The following is an 8,540-nucleotide window of genomic DNA, read 5'->3' on the forward strand; positions in this document are numbered from 1 at the left end:
AACATAAAAATCACATCAGTCATGCTCGAACATAAGAAAATTTATGGACCAACACAGTATATGCACAAAAATGTGGATCGGAGATCGACCAATACTGCGGAATAGACAAGGATTCATTCTATTTTTCATCACTATTTGCAAAATGACATATAATAGACTTAATCCTTGTAAACAATGACATAAAAGGCTTTAACTTTGGTAATGTCAAAAGTTTATTCTCTCTTCTATCAATACTTTCATACCGACATAATAGAGATAACTTTTGAATAAGTATGGGATAGTCACAGGTTGACGGACGTAAACAACATATCCCATAACAATTTGCAATATATAAAATCATAAAGATTAAAATTGCAAAAATCATCTTCCAAAAAACTTAGAATTTAAATAAATAAATCTAAAAACATGAAGATGAAAACGTTGGACATAGCTATGTGTACTCACAATAATGGCTATTCCAAACTCTAGTAATCCTTCTAAAAAACAAGAATAAATTCTCATAAGAAGTTTCCTAGCATCAAGACAAACTCGTAATGCACATACAAGATGATTTGTCCTTAGAGGATAGACTCAATCTTTTTCTCCCGGATATACACCAAGAATAGCAACCAAAGGCGTATAAAAATATTTTCTTAACAATGAAGAACATACAAAGTCATTAACGACCATGCACCATAGTTCACATAAAATGATTGTGAACATTCAAGAATCCCATAGTAAAGCGTATTACTGCCCATTCTTGAACTTCCTTCAACATTCTTGTATAGGCCATAAATAAGCTTAGAAGAGTAGTACTCCAAGAATCCAAGTGCCAAATTCTAAGAGAAGTGGAACAAGTGCGACGAAACGGAGCAAAACACTCAAAAACAAGAGGCAGGACAAATACCATTCTTAACTCATCCAAATTCAAGGTTTCTCATCTCCATCTGGGAGATCATTCCTTTTCTCACTCAAGGCATCATAAAATTTCTTTGGCATCCACTTCTGAGTGTTTTTAGAAACAACCTGACCCTTCTTCCCATTACTCTCTTCTGGAATTGTCGGAAGAGAATTGGATTGACTATCCTTTTGCAAGTTAGTCTTTCTCCAATTGGGAGCATCGGATCTTGTCTTCGTCTTTACAAAGTTATCCTTTTGATAATCATTACGATTGTGAAAAGGCTTCTTATGACGTTTATAGGCAAATCTAGGTTTATCACAACACTGATTCCTTTGCCTAAAGGTTGGATAGTTACAACCTGTAGCGTTAAGGGAATTGTGCTTAACATATGATCTTGGTTTCACAACTTCTTGGGATGCCCAAACAAGAACATCATGAAGTTTCTCATTCCTTATACGGAAACAACATCTCCTTTCCAGGTGACTTTTATTTCCGTAATAGTGGCAAACATAAGGAATGTTCTTACCTCGATCCGTATGTGTTGACTTTGGAGGTTGATATACATTGCTCTTTCGAACTTTAACTGCCGGTGAAGGTATTTCACTTTTGCCATCAGTGGAAACCTTTTTTTGAGAAGAATCACTAGCCTTGAAATTTTTTACCTCTTTGCTAATACTTGGAGCATCTATTCCCTTATATCCCAATCCTCGTGTATCACGATGATTTTTACTTGCTCCTAGCATAGTGGTTAATTTGCTTGAACTAGTATTTAACTTTTTCAAGTAATCTTCCAACATCTTGATTTTATCAAGAACAATAGCTAAATCAGCCTCAAGGCATTTTTGTCCAGCTAGATAAGCGCTTTCTCTCTCATCAAAACTTGTTCGTTGGGAGTTAATCCTTGCTTCAGATTCTGCAAGTTTCTCTTCCAACAAAAAATACTTTTGATAAAGATTATCACACTCAAGTGACTTTATACGTAGTTTTTCCTCAGAATCCTTGAGGTTCGATTCGTGAGAAAGATTCGAAACATAAACACCTGCGTAACATCTTCTCAATTTCTTGTTTTCTCGACAGAGAGGAGTCAGAAGAGGCGTGACATAAGAAGTTGTCATCTTCTTCTTCTCCAATGAATTCAAAACCTTAACATATTCTGAGACTTCGTCATCAATAGAATCACCTTCATCAGAAAGTTCGTCCAACTATTCTTCTAGGCGTATTTCCCAGACTTCAACAGGTTCTACATTAAGAGAATGTTTAGATACTGACCTAGATGTGACAGTTTTCTCAGGTGAAAATCATCTAGTGATTTATGAACTGGTACGTTATTAGAGATAGACTCGTCCATATTCAGATCGCTACAAACACAGACTTATAAGGTATTTAATGTGTTTGCCTGCTATGATACCAATTGAAAATGCGGGGGTCTAACAACCACACCCAACAATTCGTTTGGAAATCTGAGAGGACCTACTCCAATACTTATAGAGAATCAACTAGACAGTCAGACTCAATCTAGAATAAAGTATATCAAAGAGTTTAATATCTCTAACTCTTAATTCAATCCGCAATCAGCAAATAAAAATCTGCGATCCTGATTGAATATAAGAGGAGTTACTTGAACGGTGCCAAAGACCAATGTTCAAGTGTCAATCAATGTAAATCAACAACCAAAGGTTGGATATTTTAATTGATTTATCTTAACGCACAACTTGTGATATTTCAATTATATAACAAAATATAGTGCGGAAAAGAAATAACACAGACACCAGAATTTTGTTAACGAGGAAACCGCAAATGCAGAAAAACCCCGGGACCTAGTCCGGATTGAACACCACACTGTATTAAGCCGATACAGACACTAGCCTACTACTAATTAACTTCGGAGTAGACTTTAGTTGAACCCTAATCAATCTCACAATGATTCAAGGTACAGTTGCGCTCATTATGTGTCTGATCCTAGCAGGATACTACGCACTTGATTCCCTTAGCTGTTCTCACCCACAACTAAGAGTTGCTACGACCCAAAGTCGAAGACTTGACAGACAAATCTGTCTCACACAGAAAAGTCTATAGGATTGAATAAATCTGTCTCCCACAGAAATACCCAAGAGTTTTTGTTCCGTCTTTTGATAAATCAAGGTGAACAGGAACCAATTGATAAACCGGACTTATATTCCCGAAGGACACCCTAGTATTATCAATCACCTCACAATAAACTTAATCGACTAGAGAAACAAGTTATTGTGGAATCACAAACGATGAGACGAAGTTTGTTTGTGATTACTTTTCTATCTTGCCTATCAGAGATATAAAATCTTGAGCCAATTATTTTAATTACACTCAACATGATAGAAACTGCAAGATCAGATCACACAACTACAAAGATAATAGTTGGGTCTGGCTTCACAATCCCAATGAAGTCTTCAAGTCGTTAACCTACAGGGTCTCGATAAGAAACCTAAGGTTAAAGGAGAATCGACTCTAGTTATGCAACTAGTAATACACAGGAAGTCTCACTACACCATTTTTAGGGATTCGCAACCCAGGTTTGCAATGGCATAAGGGCCGTTGCGAAATTTTAGTTATTAATTGCAACACCCTTCTTTTTCGCAACAGAGATCTGCCGTTTCGAATTTTGTAACCTCACAAGCGAGGTTGTGAATCGCAAATGCGTTGTATTCAAGCGTGTGAACCACGTGCGTGGTCGGGAACACTAGGACTTATAAACACGCCCCAGTCAAACTTCGGTCAAGACTTCTTTTATTTTTTTCCACCCTTAATCCCAATCCAGGTATATCCTTCCCTTAATCCATTTCTTTCTTCATTTCATTTTATTTTTTCTCCGCCACAAGCAGAGACTCTATCGGCTCACTCTCTCTTCTTCTCTGCATCTACATCTCCATCTCCATCTGCTCAGCTGAGCTGCTCTTTATTTAGGGTTTACATCTCCATCTTCTTATCTGCATCTACATCTCCATCTCCATCTCCATCTCAATCTCTGAATTTTATCATCGTGTAAATATAATCTTTGACTTTTTATGTTAGGGTTACAGATTTTGATATATCTAGGGTTTCAGTTGTGAGTTTCGTGGTTCAGACTCAGAGACTTTGATTTCTAGGATTTAGAGATTTTGATTTAAGTTTATCGAACCCATCGATTTTAGGGTTTAATATTTGATTTCAGTTTTTCGATTTCATTTGTGAATCTGATTCTTTCGATTTCAGTTTTTCCATTTCTTCTATTTCTTTCGGTTTTAGGGTTTCATAGTGAATCTAATACGATTTTTTTTGTTTCCATTTTAGGGTTTATCAAGATTGAAGAACTGAAGTACTTTGGAGATCTGAAGAACATTGAAGGTATAAGTTTGATATATTTTTCTATGTTAACTTTCTTAGGGATTTTGAGGTATTTTCAGTTTAGGGTTTAATTTGTATTTTTGGGTTGTAAACTATAAACTAATTTTATGGCTTGTTGTTGTAATACATTTTCAGTTCATCAGAGTTTGAAGAATAAGGAAGAACTAAGAAGGTATATGTAGCAGTCCTATAATTTATCCCTCCTTTATAAGTTAATCTAAGCTTGATTAGTATTAATTGTGATGCTAGGGCTTAGAAATAGGTATCTGGTGGTCTTAAGTCACCTCATTTGTTGAATTTTACAAGAAAATCTTTTGAATTGAGGCAAACCACTTCATCACAGAAATTTCATACGTTGTCCTGTGACTTTTGGATCGATTTTAGGGCACTTGGGATAATGAACTGAAATAAGGCTTCGTTTCATGAAATTTGGTTCTCTGAAAGGCATATCTTTTGTGAATTTAAGATTTCCTCTATGAACTTTATTGCGTGAGTTATATTTCACTCAGTAACTGCTGTTCAACGCTCCCGCCAGTGTTATTTTCAATGAGTTTGATATTTTATATCTTGATCTAGCCTAAAATTTCTACTGATAAGTTAGATGTCTTCGAACAACAATCTCAGCAGGGTAATTTATATCCAGCTCAATTATTGCACTAAGAACTATGTTATTGCACTATGAACTATGTTAGTTTCAGAAACGATTGTTATTGCACTTTTGGCGGTCATGTTCTTTAACTGTTGAACCTATTCACATCTCGAATTAGTTGTAGTTCCATTGATAATGTTTGGAACCTTCTTTAGTAAATCCATATTAGAATCCTCGTCTAGGGGCTTTGTGTTGTTTCCACAGTTTGGCTAGGTCAGTTCGTTTTATTTTGTAGATCAGGTTCAACGAGATTGTTCTGTTTCTCTAACTTAACTTCTATTTGGTTAAGGTGTTATTGGATTTGAAAAGCGGACATCAAAGGGTAAGGGTTGTATAGCGGATTGAGGTTGGAACTTACATTACTCTTTTATAACCTTTAATGCCTCTTTACAAAACTATATTTATGCATCTAAACAAATTCATGCATTGCTGCTTTTTGATTCACTAAAATCCTGTTGATTCTTTTGGCTTTTCTATTACTTAGAAAGGACCTTATATGTTGCTTGCCTGTATGAATGTTATGGGAAACAATAGTTTCCATCTGTGGTATATAGGAACTCTGCTCCTCCATTTATAACTACTTCTTTCGAGCTTTTATGTTATGGCTAGGGCGATACACCGCAGTATTACTATCTAGGTGCTGGAATTTGGCATTGAATATTATACATTGTTTGAAGGAGGAGTAAATTCCATATACATGAGTGTTATGTGTGTGTTGATGTTCTTTAAATATTTTGGGGTACTTGATTGTTTATTTCAGTGGGTCAAATGTTTCTTATAACTTGTCTGTTTTATGTAACTTTTGAAGGTATTTTTCTTGGGTTGATTGTAAGTAGTCTCTAACTCTCGAGTGTATATATGTAATATCAAACACCGCATTGTAAATTAGGTGATCATGTATGTTTCTTATAACTTTTAGAGTCCAGTTGAAGTACTTGGCATGTCTTGAAATGAATGATTCATTTCTAGACTTTCTAATGTCAGCACGCTCCGTCTGTAATTAGTCAGGTCCTTGTAATCGTTGTTAATTTTCTTTTGAAGATCCATGTTATACTTTTCCTTTTGATCTAAAATCAGCCATTTTTAGGCTTATCTTATGGTATCTATCACCTGAGGTATTAGAGTTAGTGTACTATATACTGTTTAGTGAAAAAGGGTGCTACAGTATATAACTATGAAATTGTTTTGATTATTTTGGTTCCTTTTATATTTTATTTCTATTTTATGGTTTGTTCTTTATCTGAATCTAATGCCCCTTTTTTTCCCCATGTTAGGGTTTGTCAAGATTGAAGAGCTGAAGTTCAGTTCATTAGAGTTTGAAGAAGAACTGGTTTAGGAAAACTAAGAAGGTATATCCAACTATGAAATTGTTTTGATTATTTTGGTTTCTTTTATATTGTTTAGCTGAAGTTTGATGATAATAGCATCTCAGTGAGCATGATAATAATCTCTTAACTTAGAAATTTGTATACGTTGTATGGTCTGAACTTAAGAATTTTTATAAGTTTGTATACTTTCTGAACTTAGAGATTTTTATAAGTTTGTATGGACTGAACTTTATAGTTTTTGTAAGTATGATTTTTATTTTGATAGATTCTCAATGAGCATGATAAAAAATGGTCCTAGTGGTGAACCTAAGGCCTTCGGGAACCCTACCGCTGGGACTCAGTTGAAGCTACATGTTAGAATTGAAGGGGATATATCAAATTCATGATATACACTTGAATTCTAACATGTAGCTTTAATTGCATAGAAAGTGTATGTTTTTATGGTTTGGACAGCCAATTAGCTTTATTGTTTGGTTGTATTCATTTATAACTGAAGTAGATATATCAATTTAATGGAATGGATTTAGCATAGTTACAGTTCCAACCCTATCTACTTGGTACAGTACTTTGTTTTGGTAAAGTTACCTTATGTTGGCTGTTGTTCCTTGCTAGGTTCTAAGTTTCAATATAGCCAGGCCGCATTTTGATTATGGGAACAATTATTAATATTGGTTTTCAAATCTGAAGTAAAGCGTTTTAATTTTGTCACTTATCATTGTAAGTTTTAAACTATTGAAGTAATGATGATTTTTGTCATATCATATGATATTTGGTCAGACTATGGTCCGTACATCTCCTTACACTTACGATATGAGAAGGATATGCTTGCTTTCGGTGGATGCACACATGGTCTGTCTTCGGATGAGGCTGATGAACTAACCTTGATCAGGTACTATGACTGCAATGGTAGAAATCAAATTGTGCCCTTTGTGTTGTTTATATTAGGAGAAATGCAATGTTAATCACATAATAAGTGTTTTGATCGAAAGGAGATTACGCATTTTCTGTTGTTGCTTCATTGTCACCCTCATGTTTGACCCCATCCCTTATTTCTTATGCAGAGAGAACACTCCACTCTCGTGCCGACTTTTTCACAGGAAAAAATAGCATCAATTGAGGAACTTGATTACATTGGTCGGTTGAAAGTGATGTTTTTATACCTTCATACTCTGGAAACATGGCAAGGGCAATTGAGGGACACATGCTTTTTCTGGTGCATAGAAAAACATTTTCTCCCGACAGGTAACAAGACTCCACCTCTAGGCATATAATTTGAACTATCTTAACAACTTACTGTTGCTAGAATAATGTTTTTTTTTCCACTTATACCAGAAAGGCGCTCGTGCATCTGTTTGATAGAGTAAAATGAGGATCACTTAAGGAAGAGAATAAGTTAGGTGATGAAATTCTGGAAATCCATAGAAGACGGTAAGAGTTTTTCCTGTTTCTGAACCTTCATACCTATTGAAAAACAATAACACAGTAAAAAATTAGTGCATGTACTTTATGATGTGCTGTTGTGAGCACTCTGTAGCTTCCAAAATCGACTGGAATAAAAGATTGCGTTTCCCACGAATATCATTTTCTCTTGATCTCTCCAGAACTCATACCGCCGCGGCATACCTCTTAAATAATTTTTTATAGTATCAAGATTTGACCTGCTACACATCAGTTATCTGTATTATTGCATAATATGATTCGCCTTATCTGATCTGCATTCTGTCTAATTCACTGTATTATCACATGATAGAGGACACTGAAGGACTGCAGCACAATTCAATCTAATCTAATTTGTTAGTTTGTTCGCAGGTTAATTGAATGATGCTATGTTGTGAGATCATAAAGGTTGGAGAACAAAGCAGCCATTAGGTCCCTTAGCAGCTGCAAGATTTGTAAGTTTCCATGTAGTATTTCCTTATAGTGATTTAAGTTGGGAGAACTTAGGAATTTCGTAACTTTATACGAACTGAACATAGGAACTAAGTAAGTTTCTATGTGTACACTAGTTTGTTGTGATACATACTTACTATACATTTGTATCAAATACTCATACTTATTGTTAATTTCAATTGAAGAATCCTTTTTTCATAATATACTACAGTTTTGTAATGAGTGACATAGTTTGTATATTTGTGGAAATGATGAATATGGGGAACTAGGTAACTGCAGGGGGTAAATGTGGGGGAAATGGATTTTGACCAGGTCAATGAAGACTTGACCTTTTTTTTTTATGTTACAAAATATTAGCAACGTGTGTAATCTGTTGCTAAATTAGAACCAGAACCAATAACATTTAGTTCCAGGTAGGGGTATTCCTGTAATT

At 35.0% G+C, this 8,540-nt stretch overlaps 2 long non-coding RNA genes across 2 annotated transcripts; both read left to right on the forward strand.

Moving 5' to 3' along the window:
• The first annotated feature begins 4,029 nt into the window (after positions 1-4,029).
• LOC113308659 lies at positions 4,030-5,258 on the forward strand. The gene is made up of 3 exons (XR_003339965.1): positions 4,030-4,240; positions 4,376-4,412; positions 5,179-5,258. It is a non-coding gene; the product is annotated as an uncharacterized LOC113308659 (long non-coding RNA).
• Positions 5,259-6,181: 923 nt separating this feature from the next.
• Positions 6,182-8,301, forward strand: LOC113308660. Its single transcript, XR_003339966.1, has 5 exons — positions 6,182-6,238; positions 6,995-7,106; positions 7,279-7,459; positions 7,550-7,645; positions 8,027-8,301. It is a non-coding gene; the product is annotated as an uncharacterized LOC113308660 (long non-coding RNA).
• The last annotated feature ends 239 nt before the right edge of the window (positions 8,302-8,540 follow it).

This window comes from Papaver somniferum, chromosome 9 (genome assembly GCF_003573695.1).
Source record: "Papaver somniferum cultivar HN1 chromosome 9, ASM357369v1, whole genome shotgun sequence".
NCBI classification, from domain to species: Eukaryota; Viridiplantae; Streptophyta; class Magnoliopsida; order Ranunculales; family Papaveraceae; genus Papaver; species Papaver somniferum.